This window comes from Solenopsis invicta, chromosome 12, assembly GCF_016802725.1.
Source record: "Solenopsis invicta isolate M01_SB chromosome 12, UNIL_Sinv_3.0, whole genome shotgun sequence".
In the NCBI taxonomy this organism is placed as follows: domain Eukaryota; kingdom Metazoa; phylum Arthropoda; class Insecta; order Hymenoptera; family Formicidae; genus Solenopsis; species Solenopsis invicta.
In genome coordinates this window covers 5,130,870-5,147,858 of record NC_052675.1, presented here as the reverse complement: position 1 = coordinate 5,147,858, position 16,989 = coordinate 5,130,870, and the positions used below count along the sequence as shown (strand labels likewise).

Genomic DNA, 16,989 nt, shown 5'->3' with positions numbered 1-16,989 from the left:
GGAGTAGCCATATTTTCGACAGTAGCCACAATACCCTCTTCTTTTCTATAATAAGAAATGTGTTTTAAAAGCACCTATCCCTAACTTTTTAGTGTTTGTTTATAAGGAATAACTTAACTATAATAAATATTTTCAATTCTTTTATAAGATCACAGTATTGTATAAAAATGTATATGATAATGTATTTATATTTTTCAATTTTTTTTTTGCAATATTTTATATTTCATAAATAAATAAACACAGCGACTGGGGATAAGATGACGAAAGTTGTGCATAGGCAAGGTAATGCATTTGTGCATTAGTTTTTCCTGTCTTAACAGCATTCTAACTATATATAACGCAATTTTAATCGCAGTATGTATCGTAATGTACATCACAATTTTAATAATTTTATTTTTGCAGATTACATAAATATTTTTTGTATTATTTACGTTTTTCTTTAACTACGTTGTAATATCAAAATAGTATAAGATTATTGTATTATAATAAATCTACTTTTTTCATAAAAGTAATTTTTAATTTTATTTGACTCTTTTTTACCTTACTCAGTATTAAAAGTCATTTTACCCGCATATGGGGACAAGATGACGAAATTGATATATTCCAAAATAATTTAAATTAAAAAATAATTCTAGTTTATTTAACAACTTCTAATTTGTACTAATGATAAACAAGGTTTTAGTAAATCTAAAAAAATAGCTTGTTATTTTTACATTATCACAGAAATTAGCAAAAGTTAAACCTTAAGGTCGTTATCTTACCCCTCTCTCCCTTAATTAAGCAATTAATTGATACATAAGATTTTAATAACACTTTCATATTCCAAATATGTTATTGGATAGTATAACAACACAATGATAGTAAGAAAGCCTTCTTCGGTCGCAGCTAGGTTTTAGTGCTTATATTTATTTGTGTGATTTTATATACTTCTCCAAACTCAACCAGAATGTGCGCCGAATTAATTTTCGGTCGTAACACAGCATGTCGAATAAGAATTAGTAATATCACTATTTATATTAAATTAATTAATTTATTATAATAATTGATGCTGATTTGCATTTATATACCCATTCCACCCTGAAAAAACTGTAAGAAATTTATTGCGAAAATTTCATATTCACTTTCATATTCACTTTCTTCTGGATATGTTCCGACTTATAATACTTTCAAGTTATTCTCAACGGTATCAATATAGATAATATTCATTAGCGGAATGCGAAAATGCGGCGGCCCGCGATCTTCATCATGGGATTCATGAATGAAATTGCACTCATCCAGGTTGGTTGGTCGGATGAACTCAAGAACATATTAGTTTGTAATATATTAAACTTAAGAATGCTCAACGGACAAAATTACAGATAGACGCTGTTCATCATAAATCTGCCAACAGTATCACTCCTTGGAGTATAATTCATCAAAGGATAAAATAGTCAAAGTCATTACGATAAAAAATGTATAGATTAAAATAACAAATTAAAAAATTATTGCTGATGAAACGATGAATGAGACGTAAAAAAGAGAATGATATTAGCAGCTAAATTTCGAGTGATTCGTAACACCGACAATATACATAGAAAGATCAAAAAATAAAAATAAGAAGAGTTATAATTTATCAATAATTGAAATGTAAGTATGATCAAGAAAGTCCGTATCTATTTGTAAATTTAAGCTTTATTTTTGAGATTTATTATATAACCATTTCAGTTACCAATTGTTTATATATATATTTTTTTAAATCCAAAACTTAAACGTTGTTCCCATCAAATTCATGTTTATGATACTAGTTTCTATAATAATAGTCTATAATTGCTAAATGTGTAGCAGTATTTCTGCAAATGTGTTTTCTACATATGTTCATGAGAATCATAAGTAAATAAAAAACTAATTGCAGAAAGTGGACAATAAACATTATTTTTTTTACTTTTTTAATTTTATTCGATAATAATTTACATTTATTTTTTTAGTTTAATTTGGTAAAAAGTTACTTTTACTTTTTAAATATCTTATGTCACATAAGGATTTTTAGAGAGAATAACTAAGGAAATATGACAGTAGAAGGAATATGCCACTCATTTTGATAAATAAAACTATTAGGAACGCTATGTGTCAATGCCATGGAATTATTTACAATTGTATTTTACACTGGATGTTTTGCAAAAATGTTGTTAATTTTTTTGCAATAATATTATTTTTATGAGGTAAGTATGACATAATATATGAAATTGCATGCTTTTTATAAGTTTCATAGTACTTTCGTAGTGCTTTGTGTAAGTTATTATTCAAATATTACACAATATTTAACTTGATTAACTTGTTATTTTATTAGTGTAATTTAAAATAAAAATTAGTATCATATCGCTTGTTTATTATCCTAACAACCGTATTATACAGGATTATCAAAAAATAAAATCTTAGGAAAATGTGCTACTACTTTTGTTGAGGTAAAATACCAGTACTGTTTTTCTTCACAAGTTAAGAATCTGTAAATTAATATTTTCTCGCACAACCCCGTTGTGACAAGGTCATCCGTATTGATGAATGAATAAACATTTATTTATTTACTTATTATTTTACTTATTTATTATAGGTCTTGTAGATTCTTTTAAGATTCTGTAAAACTGCATTTCGGATAATTTAGAGCACTTGTTACATACAACAATATTTAAATATAAATGAATAGTGAAAATATATTTTTACATGTTTCATACTTACACATTCCATACTTTTACACGTTTCAGACAAGAACGTCTCGAATTTATACAAGTAAAAAACTGATTGAGCTCCTTGGAAACTTTAGACTTTATTTTAAAATTTCAAATTTCGATTTTTTAACTTAAAAAACATTTAAACTGTTTTTCTAATAAATAAAATAATGTTTTAAATTGTAATTATCGCTTTTTTGTATATAACATGTTACTTGGTAGCATATTACTAAAATGATTGGGTAATATGCCACTTTCCGATATATTCATTTCTTTATTTTTAATCGTAAAAAATGAAAATACTTTATTATGATCATACACAAGTAATAGATAATAGATGTAAGAAAAAGATTAATATGTAAAAATACCTTAAATTGAACAAATAATTAAACAAAAGTTTAATTTCTCTTAGGCATTTTCCGTTATGTTTGATATCATTTTCATAAAAACCTAACTATATTTTTTAGTTTAGTCTATATTTTTTTTAAATTTATAAAAAGATCTGATTATATAAAGAAGAAAGCAAACATTATTTTCATTTTTGTAAATTTGCTGTTTTCTACTTCATTAATTTTACTAATAAAATTTACTGACTCTTATTTCTAAAAAATTTTTTGTATCAGAATTTTCACACACATCATATCAGTATTTTCATCATATCATTATCATAAAAATCCAATTTTTAGATTAATTTATATAGCATGGGCAACCGAATGATGACTCCGGATACAGACACTTTCTTCTTTCCACGCGACATGGCGGAGTGGCCCCCGGGTGCGAGTCCGATCCAATTAGATTTTTAATAAAAGTTTACCCGTCCCGTCGTGAGTCACGTACTGTCGTCCGTCCCTACGGGCTGAGAAAAAGATTAACTGGTTCCCGGAGTAACCAACCTTTTGACACCGACCATCGACCGAATGTCTTTCCCATCGGATTAGTCGGGTTAAAAGGCTCTTCTCGCGGTCACCGACTGCATTGGTACAATGCGAAGCCGTCCCACTGCACTAGTCTGTATTACCGTACAATAATTTGGTCGCAGACAATATTCTGTCGATGTATCTATGATATATGAGTGGTCTCAAGGGGGAGAACTTATCTTAACTTCAAAGCCTGTTTCGTGTCGCGATCGAAGCAATTTTTCCTTGACTCACAATCAGTGATTTCGGTGATAAACGTCAAGTAATCCGAGGCTCAAAATAATCGCATAATTCTCTTGGTGAATGTACCGATCCGATGAAAATTGTTGTAACTCGATCCATTTAATTTCATAATTATGCGCTCTGGTAGTATCTCGATTAATTAGCGTTCAATCATAATTAACGGCGACTGCACGACGAGTCACCAACGAACTGGCAACGATACAATTTCGTTCGGTCGCCGATGATCGCGTATTGTTATACTATTTATCAAAATCGCGATAACGCCGGACTGGATCAGATCCGGTCAAATGATCGAGCAATTATCGCCGGACTGCCATTAATCGAGAGCTTTATTCGGTGTAATAATTCAGTCGCAAATGCATCTCAATTGCATGGAGCCGGAGAAGTTAAATAAAGTGCGAGAGTCAAAGGATTTGTTGGCAAAAAAGTCGGTGCTAAGATATAAATTTTTCCAGTCTTTTCTTCACTCGCCCTTTAAATAACCGCGATCTCGGTCGCTCTTCCGGTTACGACGGTCACGATAAACGCGCCATTGCATCCGTATTCTTTACTTCTTTTTCTTTGCCCTCTCGACCACCCGCGGTTTGGCGGCCGCCGTGTGTATAGGCGCTGCCAATGGCGCGACAATCTTTATCGGCGATTTGTTCGCCGGAGACAGCCGGTGTGTGCTCGCAATGCTCTCCTCCAAATAAGTATTTTCAGTTGGAAGATTGGGCGGGACACTTGGCAACCATTGCAGATGCATAAAGATCGATTTTGCTCTAAATTATGCCATGTGCCGAAACACAAGATCTACGTGTATGTACGCCAACAGGATGCACACTGGGTGTCCTTGGAGCTCGTATATTTCTAAGTATCTTTAAATTTATATAGGAATACGTATTGAAATATATCTATACAAAGGTTTAATATAAAAGTGGTAAAAAAAGTAAAATAGAATTAAAATAACAATTTTACAAAAACGAGTTTTCCAGAATAGGACGTTTTTTAATAATTAATACGCAGATTTTATACAGAGATACGTATATTTTTTCTTACATTTTACCCACCGTCTTTATGGGATGACATAAACTCGAAAAATTTTGATAACATTTAGTAACATTTTAACCAAAGTTCACCAAATTTTATGAAAATGTTATAACATAAAGTTGAAAATTATTTGATTAAGTTTTGCTAACATTTAATCAAATTTTACTAAAATTACAGTAAAATTCTTCGAAATGTTTATTTTGACTTACAACTGTCACTATTTTAAAGATGAATTCCAAAAGAAAATTCTTTCTATTTGTAAATATTAATATTATTAATTTACAGAATACTAAAAAAAAATATTCTCGCAAAAACTAAATGCACGAAATTAATACAGACTATTTCCTTATATAGATGTAAAATTCGAAATACAGTTTTTCTTGTAATACAGAATATATTATTTCGAGTTTTGATTGATGTTCGACCTTATTCCGTTATATGTCAAACACCCGGTACACTCGCGCACTCATAAATACACACACACACACACACACACACACACACAATATATATATATATAAAACCGATCTCGTTCCCCGGAGCCTTCTTCTTCGTCGGGTACTAGACGGCGGCGGTCGGGAAAATCCAATCGCTTCCCGGCGATATACGTCTTTGTAACTCGATAAGTCGCTCGGGTAATGCGAAGGAGGGAACAGGCCAGAGAAAATTTCGTCACGGGGGGAGGGAAAAAAGGGTGGTACGCGGCAGTAGTCGCGGTGTTATGTGGGACGAGATCAAAATCCGAAAATATATATCTTATAACGTCGCAGACACGTTCCGTCCGCGCTACCGCGCGTTTAAACGACCGGCGCGGCGTCATCTTGAGAAAGTCGCGCAGATTTCACTTCTAAAAAGAGAATGCATGAAACTTTATAGATTCAGTACCTGACAAGCATCGTACCAGCAATCTTTGAAAAGATTTTATAAGCGCACTGACATCTCAAGTACTTAAAAAATTAAACAATAACTTATATCGGACTGATGAAATTAAAATACACACACACACACACACACAAACACACACAAGAATAGAAAGTCTATGTCAATCACAACGGTTCTTGGTGTCAAATAATAATTTTTAATTTTTACAATTTTCAACTCAAACTGCGCGCCGCATATTTGTCAGACTTGAAACATAATGACAAAAAATTAATAAAGTCTGTCAGTGATTAATACATATGTTTGATATTATAAAATAGTCTGATAATTTTCTACAATATAACTTATAATAATCTTCTTATTGTTTTACCTTTTTTCATACAATTATCTAATTTAATCCTGAAGTGCAAATGTTAATAAATTTTCATCTAAGTGCTATTCAAGTTAATTGTTCTTGTTACTAAAATATCAATAGCTTAATAATATTATTTAATAATGTTTTGTTTACATTAAAACAAACAGTATTTTTTCAGTTATGTATTCTAACCTCTTACTTATAAAGTAGAAAAAAGTGTAAAAAAATTTTTAATTTTATTGGTAAATTTTATTGTTGGATAGTAACTTGTTAAAAAGTTAACAACTTTTAACTTAATTAATTTTTAATGATTTTATTTTTTACTTTAACTAATTATTTTTGAAACACATTAATTTTAATTTATTGATTCTTTTCTAAATTCACAATGTATTTTGGTAAAAAAAATTAAAACAAAAAAAACATTTCTACATAAAAAAACAATATTACCTTGTTATTTCATATAAATTTAATTTACATGTAAAATATTAAACTTGTTTGATGAGATCTATATTGTAATAGTTCGGAGGAATTTTTAACTTTAAGAAATTACAAATTTCTAATTTATTGTAAATACAATAATTTTCAAAATTAACTTTAACCTAAGCTTATTTAATCTTATCGAAATTTTTATTTAGTTTTTGTTTATGTATATAACTTTTAAAGTAACTGAATTAATTTTATAAGTTTAATTTAATTTAGTAAAAAATATATTAACTTACCAAAATTGTAAATTGTATTAATAAATTTTAGAGTAGTATTAAAAAATATGAAAAATGTAAGTAGCATCTAACGATAAATATAAAAATTATGCAGAAAATATAGGGTAAAGTCGGTATTTACGCCGGGGAAGAATGTACGCCGCTGCAGTCAGAAAAAATAGAAGGAATAAAGATAGTTTGCTCACAACTATTTTATTATGTGTCTTTATGCTAGTATTGTATTGTATTGTAATTACAGTTCTTTATTGTTAATATTAACGAAAATATTGTGAATTGAATTAATTTTTTCATATAGAAGTAGCGCGATCATGTATTACCATCTACGTAAAATGATTACTGTAGGAAACGTAAAAGGCATAATAATTATTTCATGATATGTAATTGTAGAGCTATAGTAAAGGATGGAATACAAGCAAGATACAAGTGCATAGCTCTTGTATTCTTTATTTAGTTTGATATCCTGTATATTCCATTTGTTTAGGATTTACGGCCTTTTCAGCGAGCAGGATTTATGCCGTAATATAGACACTGCGTGATTGGAAAATACTTTATGTTGAGCACTATGTTGAGAACACAATGCGCACATATTTGCACTCTGTTGATGTCTGTGCATATTAATTTCTTCAATATTGCATTATTATTACTTTGTATACATATTTGCTGTTCTTTTTCCTTAATAAACTTTGTAAACCCATTTTGTAAGTCATTATGTTATTTTATATCATGTTTGTAAATGTTATTTGTAAATTATCGATGCGCCGTTTGTCTTACACATGAGTAGTCGTAAATCCCGGCACTTTTTTACATGACAAAAATGCAAAGGTTTTTTTAGGTTTCTTTTTCAAGTATAAGAAAAGAAATATTTTATATTAAAAATTTTTTTTATAACAGTAAACAGTTTGAAGTTTTCATTGGTATAATTTATTTTCTTTAAACATAGTAAATAATACTTGATAAATTAAATTTTCGATAGCTTTACGGCGTATATACTGACTTTACCCTGTATATACTGACCTTACTGTAAGATCAATAAGATTTAAAAACTTGCGCCTTTATGCTATGTATTAATAATTTGGATACATAAATTCCAGTTAATTCAGACTAAAATTGACCACATTTCCAATTCAAAGTGGTAATTTGAAATGTGGTCAATTAAAAAGTGATCAATTTGAGACAAAATTTGAATTGGATAAGGGTTATGTACCTTTTGGGCGAAGGTGTAGTCACTAGCTAAAATATTGTCCCACAGATTATAATTTTATTTGTTTTTATATGATTTTATCTGAATATAAATAATTTTATTTGCAATTTATCTTAGGATGTTGACTTCACGACTTCATTGGAATTCATTATGGCTGATAAAACATTATTCTAAAAGAAAGGATATCAAAATTTTTGATGACTTTTTTTAGATACGTATATAGTAGCATAGTGTAGTGATTTCAAGTGAAAATTCGTTGACAAATGTCAAAAACCTGCCCTGGTTTCATCAGATTTAATGATAATCATACATGATTTCGTTGTAAATTCCATTATAATTACTCATAACTTCTAATGACTACACAGACATCCAAAACAATTTCTTCTGATTACGTATGATTTCATTACGATTTCTGGTGCTTTCAAGATTACATCTGAATGCAAAATAATTACATAAGGATTTGTAAAGATTTCACAATGATTTCGAAAACACTGTCCCACATTAATAATGGTTACTCTCTTGCTTTAGGATTTTGATCTTCCTATGGGAAAATGGGGATTCTCCATATCATTACTTTGCAATGCGAAATGAGGTCTGTCCCATCCCCCTCTACATACAGAGCAAAACGAGGTCTATAATCGTTCTGTTCCATATGAGTTTTTTGACTTTCCACGCAAAGCAAAGTCCACTCCACCCCCTTCCTGCTTCGTTCTCCTTTTATCACCCTCCAGATGATCCTCGTTTTGCTAAGAGATCACATTTACATTGTAACTTTATCTGTTAATACCTTTTTATTGAACAACCTCAGAATCATGACCTTGATAATATGTCAAAGTCAAGGTCATTGAAAGATAATCCCCTAAATTATATATTTACCAAGTGTATCTTCTATCAGGTGATATAGAGTCTTTATTATATTGTTTTTTATTTTATAATAATTAATGTTTCTGTAACATAACCTAACTTTAATAAGATACATTGAGTATGTTCCGAATTTGCGCATCCAACGCACAGAGCATTTGTTCTCGTTTAACGTTCGATAAACAACAAAAACAAATCTATGTGTTTGATGCACAATACGGGATAAATCCATTGTATCAAACGCCTCAGATCCACGTACACGGTCATAGGATCAATGTTTTTTATCGACTTGTACACTTTATCTTGATTGTATTGATCTGCCGATTTATTTCCTTTAGCAGACAAAATTTCTTTTCGACCCGTCTGTTAACCGGAACATAGAATGATATTAAAGTTATCATAGGTGAGGTTATCAGATATAGGTCTATTCGGGTGACACCCGATTGTCCACGTCGCTAATTGGCTGTCCGAAGTGAAAAATTGCTCTGCGAATGGCTGTGGTCAATTGCCAGACAGGATGTACATACACAATCTCACTGCTCACAGTTACACTATTTTCTTTTACACACTTCTTGCCCTTTCTCGCTTAATCAAATTGATATAAGTAAAACTTTCCAAACACTTTACAAAGCTAGAAAATAACATTCTTACTTTATAGCCTATTAAATTTTATACCAGAAATACATGCATAAAGGAATTACTATCATTTAATACTAACGTCACATGTTAAAATGCAATATGAGATAAAATCGTAAGAAAATATCAAAAAATATAAATTATCGTTTAATTTAATAATACAATTGCCTACTTCGCTGGCTTGTTGATAATTTTCAAAGACCGAGAGTCTACATCTAACGCATATGCTCGATTGTGATTCCTTCATTCGAATCACGAGAAATATATCGTGCAATAAGGTTCACTCTATGTATTCATAGTTGTGACATGACGTCCCGTTTGGGGTCGTAAGATACAAGAGTCGTAAGACCCGACTGAGACCCCTATTACAAGGCACCATTAAATCGGATTTAATAACATCCATTATTATGAAACTGGCTAATTACAGTTATTTCATTTTTCAGAAGAATATTTGTTATTGGTTTCATAATTACAAATGTTATTAAACCGATTAATGGTGACGTGTAAACTAGACCTGGGAAAGCACGTTGCGGGTTTTGCAATCTCTCGGCTCGAAGACGGACTCGAAGTCGGCACGAATATCATTCGTAACGATTGTTTGTGAATCTTATATTTAGCGTGCAAACTCGAAGAACAGCAACTAAAATTAACGAATCTGTAAACAGAACGTCTCGCCCAATCGGACAATCACGAGGTAAAGGACATATATATCGTTGCCTGAGGATCATGGAACTAAGAGCAGGGACACGGCGATGATACCGCTTCATTTTATTATCTTTGTCACGCTTGTCTGACACGTGCGAACCGCTGCACGTTACAGGAAACTGCGTACGAATCGGAGCAAGGAGACGTCGATACTCCGCGTCTGCCATAGCATGGGAGATCCCGTCAGTGGAGCCGCAATGAAGGATTTTCAGAATGGATTCCGCCTCTGGACTCAAGTGCGAAGGCAGCATACTTCGAGAAAGAGTTTGCTAGCTTTACCGTTCAACGTCGGAAAATTCAGCAGAAAATTTGTGGACTGCCCGAAAACACAAACGTACTTTTAAGTTACGCGCCGAGGAGCGACAGTGTGATTCGTGCGAGCCGCGAGGGTTGCGTGATAAGATGAATCCAATCGTGAGGTACCGTAAACTGCCGTGCGTGAGGTAAGGTGCCCCTTACGTGTCCTCTGTTGAAAATCCGATCTTCACGCTTCACTTCGCTGTAAAAATTATTGCCATTAAGACGAGTCGTGAGGACCACGTCTCGATGAGAAACTTGTGCGTTTGCGTGCCGATGTTGAGACAACCTCTTTATAAAGCTGCTGATTTCGCCGATCGGGAATAGATCGCCAATATTAAAGAGCCCGTGTGTTGAGTGCCGCGTGCTCAATTTCGTCGGCGCCGCCCCATCCGATCTCGTCGCGTATTAATTTTGTTTTTTTATTTTTACGCCCGTCGACATCACAGCAAAATCCCGTGTCGCATCTCGTTACCGTTTGTGTGTATTACGTTTCGTTTTGTCTCACACTGTCTTTGTCTAATGCGTGCGGTATTTCTGATGCTGTAACTCCTACGTTATATTGCGTATTTTATCGAAAATTATCACGTGTATGATGCGTAGAGTGCGTCTGCGGGTATTGCAGATGATAGAGAATGCCGTGTGTGAACATCATATATCGTTCATGTATTATTAGCGTCGCGATAATTATACCGCCTTGTTCTTTGAGTGTAGCATATAACCAACGTCATGAGTACGCAACAAAGTTGCAACATGTTCGTGAGTGCGGTCGCAACACATACATACAGTTTCTAAGAACATTAATAATTATTACTGTTAGGACTATTAATAGTTTCATAATTGAGAAATAAGGATTTTTGCGTTTTAACATAAAAAATAATTATAAAAAATAATTTATTGTGATTTTTTCTCGTCTTATGTGAAATTGTCATAAGTACAATAAATTAAGGAAATAAGATTAAATTATCTACTTTTCTTAATTAATTTAAATTTTTATAAAAAGTTTGATGTACTGAAATTTTACAACTTTATTTTTCTCAGAACTTGCACATTTAGAAAAGAATATACATGAAAAAAAAAAAAATAATGAAACACATTTTATAAATAACAGTAAAGTAAATTCGACCAATTTGTAGCCAAAAATTAATAAGTAAAGAAAGTCAAAGCGCAGATTTTAAACATATTTTTATTTTAATTTTTCAATTCCTAATTTATATGCGTGCCGATTATGTGTCGGCTTTAAAACATATTCTTAACTAACACTGCATTACGTAGTATTACAAATTAAATAGGTCTTCTACACGTATAAATTTTCATAAATGTTTCTTTTTAAATAAAAACAAAAAAAATTTCTTTTAATTTAACTCTTGATTGCTAGCGCGGGGTGTCACACACCGCCCCCTCTCTTGCCCCCAGCGCGTATTATAATCTTAAGTAACTTTTTAGGCGCGAATAATTAAGAATTAATAATTGTTTGTACGTGTTAATAAATTAACACGAATGTCGACACAAACCGACACAAAATTTAAAAATAATATTTAAATTTTATTATTATATTTTATAATAAATATATTTTACTTGCTTTTATGATGATTTTACGATTATTTATCTAATTGTTATAATTCCTAAATAAAGCATTTGTGATGTGGTACTCAATGCCGTGCGCGCACTAACGTTCGACCGGAGGCGCGCCCACTTGAGGGTTAATCGATAAAACAGAGAATTCCAGGATGTTATTAAAACATAATTACTAAACTGAATTACATAACATCACAAATCAAGACATTTGCTCGTAATTAACACGTATACAATCATGTAATACTATTGGATGAAGGACATTCCAAGCAGGTCCTATTAATGGCTAAAGAATATTAAAAATATGTAAATATTTTTTATACAAATACTTCTGTTTTACTTTTCTTTTACAATTTTAATTTTTTAAATATAAAATATTTAATTACATTATGACAAAAAATATGAGGTAAACTTGTAAAATTTTTGTTTTTTATGTTGAAGTTAGCAAATCAATCATGTATTTTTCAGTTATACAAATATCAATTATTAAAAGTTAGTAATATGTATTGAGAAGATTATAATTTATAATTAACAAATTATATGTTATAAGCAAATTTTTTTATCCCTTATTAATAAAAATTTAAATATTTTATCTATTGCTCTAATTATTACGTCTACAAAAAATTATTAAACTTTTTAAAATATTTTTTCCAAATTTGTCTTTATCTAAAAAAAAAATTATTAATGAAAATTAAAAAACTTATTTAATTTGTGTAATATTATGTAATGCAGTGTCAGTTAGGAATGTGTTTTAAAGCCGACACATAATCGGCACGCAGTTTGTATAAACTAGAAATTGAAAAATTTTAATAAAATTGTTCTCAAAATCAACTTTAATTAAATTGAGCTTCTTTATCTCTAAATTTGTGTTATCCACAAATTGATCGAATTCAGTTTATCATTATTAATAAAGATTGTTTAATTTTTTTTTTTTTCAAGTATATGTTTATCTAAATTTTCAAATCTTCAGAAAAGTAATATTGTATAATTTCAATAAATTATAACTTTCATAAAAAATAAAATTGTTTAAACAATGTGAACAACTTAATCTTATTTGTTTGATTGTAATTAAACGATTTTATTCTTCATAAGATGTCAAAAGAGCAAAAATTACTATAACTTAGTTTACATAATTATTTTTTATGTCAAAAACGCAAAAATCCATATTTCTTAATTATTAAGGCGAAGCTGGACTGACGGTGGAACTCACTCGACGTCGGTACTACACATTGTTACAAATTTTTCTTCGACGGACTGAGAGTCATGCTTGAGGTGAAGAGTAAGAAGAATAAGCTTATTCCTCTTACTCTTCACTTCAAGCATGACTCTTAATCCGTCAAAAAAAAATTTGTAACAATCTGCAGTACCGACGTCGAATGAGTTCCATCTAGCACTCTTTGTCAAACGCACTCATCTGTCATTGTTCTTTTGACTTTAGCTCTAATGCAAAATCTCTGAACTACAATGAACACAATTTCTGCTCTTCGCACCACGTGAAAATTATATAAACAATTTTCAAACATTTATATCTCTTATACTAAAGCTTCTATGATTATTCTGCAAGCGCCGTATTGTTCTTTCATTTAATTCACACCCCGCTAGCTACTTATTTTATACTCACAATGTGAGTAGAACTTTTATACAAGGCACATGTTGTCACAAATCGGCTGCAGAAGCCAATAATTAAACTATAATTTTTTATTCAACTTTCATTTTTTGTATTAAATTATAGCTAGCGGGGTGTATTTTTGTCACTACTTTAATTGTGTAAAATGATTTTAAGATCTGTAAAGCCAATTAAATGATATGAGTGTTCAAAAATAAGCACGTACGGAGACTAGTCCAGATTTTGTCTACTTTTTTTTTTTAATAACGGAGAGGAAATGCGTTACCGCATACCCCAGGCCCCGGGGGAGGACTGGTGGTTATGTGGGACTCTTCCCCACCGACAACGTGTCGGCGGGGACATACCCACTAAAACCTCTCCGGGTGTCCTGCCTTGATCCGTGACTGGGGAGCTCCGGGAACGCGTGCAGCATACTTCCGGAGCATTTTGCCTTAAACTAGAGAGTATCCTGGTTGGACACGGAACGATTGGACACCGCACGATTGGAAACGTAATATTGGAAACTGCACGATTGGAAATCGCACAATTGGATATCACACAATTGGAAACTTAACCTAACCTAATCTCGTCGGTAAGAAAAGACTGTGACGGAGCGGGTGCGGGAGGGGGTAAGCTGTCAGGCCCACCCCCTTGCACCCCCCCCGTGTGTGTGTGTGTGTGTGTGTGTGTGTGTGTGTGTGTATGCTAACGTGACGACGAAGTTAGGTTTAGGTTTCCAATCGTGCGGTGTCCAATTGTACGGTTTCCAATATTATGTGTCCAATCGTGTTGTATTCAATCGTTCCGTGTCCAATCGGGTATCACCCCTTAAGCAACTAATTTTGTAATTCTAACAGTAATAATTATTAATGTTCTTAAAAATTAGCTATGTAAAGTACCCGAGCAAAATAAGGCCCATCTAACTTATTTTATTTTTTATAAATTTTATTTACAAAGATATTGAAATAAACTAAATGAGAATAAAATGTTTATTTCAACCAAAATAAAATTATTATCTATATAAAACCTTTTTAAATAAACAAAAAAAAATTTTTTTTAAACTCTGACATTGAGCCTTATTAAATTTTTATGCTTTTAATAAGGCCCAAATTAAAAATAAATTAAAAATAATAAAAGAATTAAACATATTTTCCAACTCACTGTTAAAATGATTATTTATCACAAATACGATATCCTTTAAGATCTATTTTACTGTAAAACACCACAATTATTTTTAATTTTGTCTATAATTAATATTTTAACTTTAAGAAATTCTGGCTATTTTAGTGCAATTTTAGCATATGGAAAGTTAGCGTCATTGAAAATTATTATTCTCTGTTGCAAGCCATATACATAATAAATGGCAATGGCTATAACAATAAATGTATAAGTGTTATTTAATAATATATTATTTATATGTTATTTAATAATATATTATTTATAAAAAAGTATACTTATTCCAAAAAATTTATATATATATATATATATATATATATATTTTGTTTTTTTCTGCAGTTAGAAAGATAAATAATATTATAATATGTTGTAATAAATCATAAAATAATGTATACTTATTAAATTTACAACAAATTTTTATAAAAACGACTGATTTCCACTTTGTTACAAGCTTTTGTTGCACTGAATAAACGTGTTACTGCCGGTATTAATTTCCTAGTCCTTCTCTACTTCCTATGACACATTTTTTAAACATATTTTATAAACATAAAGCGCATTTTTAAATGGTAAATTTAAAAGTGGGCTTTATTTAGTTCTGGGCCTTATTCGGCTCAAGTACCTTAGTAAATAAACTCATCAATATTAAATTTATTAAAATTTATCTAAAAAATAAAATTGGAAATTAAGAAATGCAATTTTTATAGAGCATGACAATACATTTACTTTTGATCAGTATTTCAAAATAATTTTAACGTTTTTTACAAAACCATTTCAACTATCATAAAGAATTCTTATTTTGCATATCAGGTAAACGGATAAACCTCAAACCTATTTAGAAACCTGATTTGTTAGTGAAAATGCTTGGGACATCGTTTTCATCGACAATTTGTAAGAAACCTCTTGTATGATTCAAGATTTTTAAATAAAGTATTTGTTTGTAAACTAGTGTTATCTATTTCTACGGGTAGAAATTCTTTATAATGCCAATTATTTCGTAAATACACAATTTGTATAGCACCAATACTCAATCCGCTTTGAAATCATAAAATTTGGCTTTCAACGTTTTTCTGTCCGTGCACGATCTTTATCGTTGATCGCATCTCCGTATTTCCCGTATTAATCTGCTCATAGCGCGGTAATCACGCGAACGTATTCGCCATTTCGATGTCGAGCTAGATAGCACGGTTTCGCTCTCGCATGTAATCGAATGGATAAATCCACAAGTAAAACGAACCTAATCTCTCGCAGTTCGCGCAGTTCTCTTTGCACAACGTGAATACGTCCGCTATTATTCAGAAGCGAATCAGTATGGAAATCAACGAGACTTAAGCTTCAGTTCCACATGTTATTCAACCAGAGAGTTAATCATTAAAAATGTAGAAAGACAATTTGAATTTATGTACCACAATTATTTTGGTGATTGTGACATATAAGTTGCGTGTCTGTTCTCTGTATCAAAGATTTAGGCTCAAATTTGCTTAGAATGACAGATTTTTTAATTGATCACCAACTCTCGGAAAGCAATGACAAACCATCATCAAGAGCATTTTGTCAAGACAGACTATGCAACGTACATCAGCAAGCATAAAAAACAAATCACAACCTTCAATCATAATGGAGGAACTTGAGAGAGAATATAATTAAGGCTCATGAGTACTCGCCGCGGCTATATTAAAATCGTGATGTTATAAGCAAAAAATCACATGTACATAAAAGTTTCTTATATGCCATTTATATAATAAATAAAAAGAATTTGGATAATACAAAATAATAAGATTGCTTTAAGAGGATGCTATAGTGACCGAAGAACTTCCTCGATGTCGGCATTGCAGATTATTTTTCGAGAGAAACCGGGCTATCGCTCTTTGTCCAACGCATAGATCTGTCTTTGTTTTTCGATTATTTCGCCATCTACGAAAAAACCTATCAACTACAGTCACTACTCTGCTTGCCATTGTTTACGTGCGCTAAGCGAAATTTGTACGGGTGACACTCTTTTGGACACAGCACGATTGGACACCAACCAATCTTCTTGACTTATCTAACCAAACCAACGGAAAAACTCTAGGCATCGGCCGCTGTGACTAG

At 31.3% G+C, this 16,989-nt stretch overlaps 1 protein-coding gene and 1 long non-coding RNA gene across 3 annotated transcripts in view; one reads left to right on the top strand and one right to left on the bottom strand.

Moving 5' to 3' along the window:
* The window catches only part of LOC105199864 (UDP-glycosyltransferase UGT5), a 187,387-nt gene that overhangs the window by 41,419 nt on the left and 128,979 nt on the right, over window positions 1-16,989 (bottom strand). The gene's annotated exons all lie outside the window — the stretch shown is intronic.
* LOC113004924 lies at window positions 988-5,894 on the top strand. Its single transcript, XR_003269299.2, has 2 exons — window positions 988-1,278; window positions 1,359-5,894. It is a non-coding gene; the product is annotated as an uncharacterized LOC113004924 (long non-coding RNA).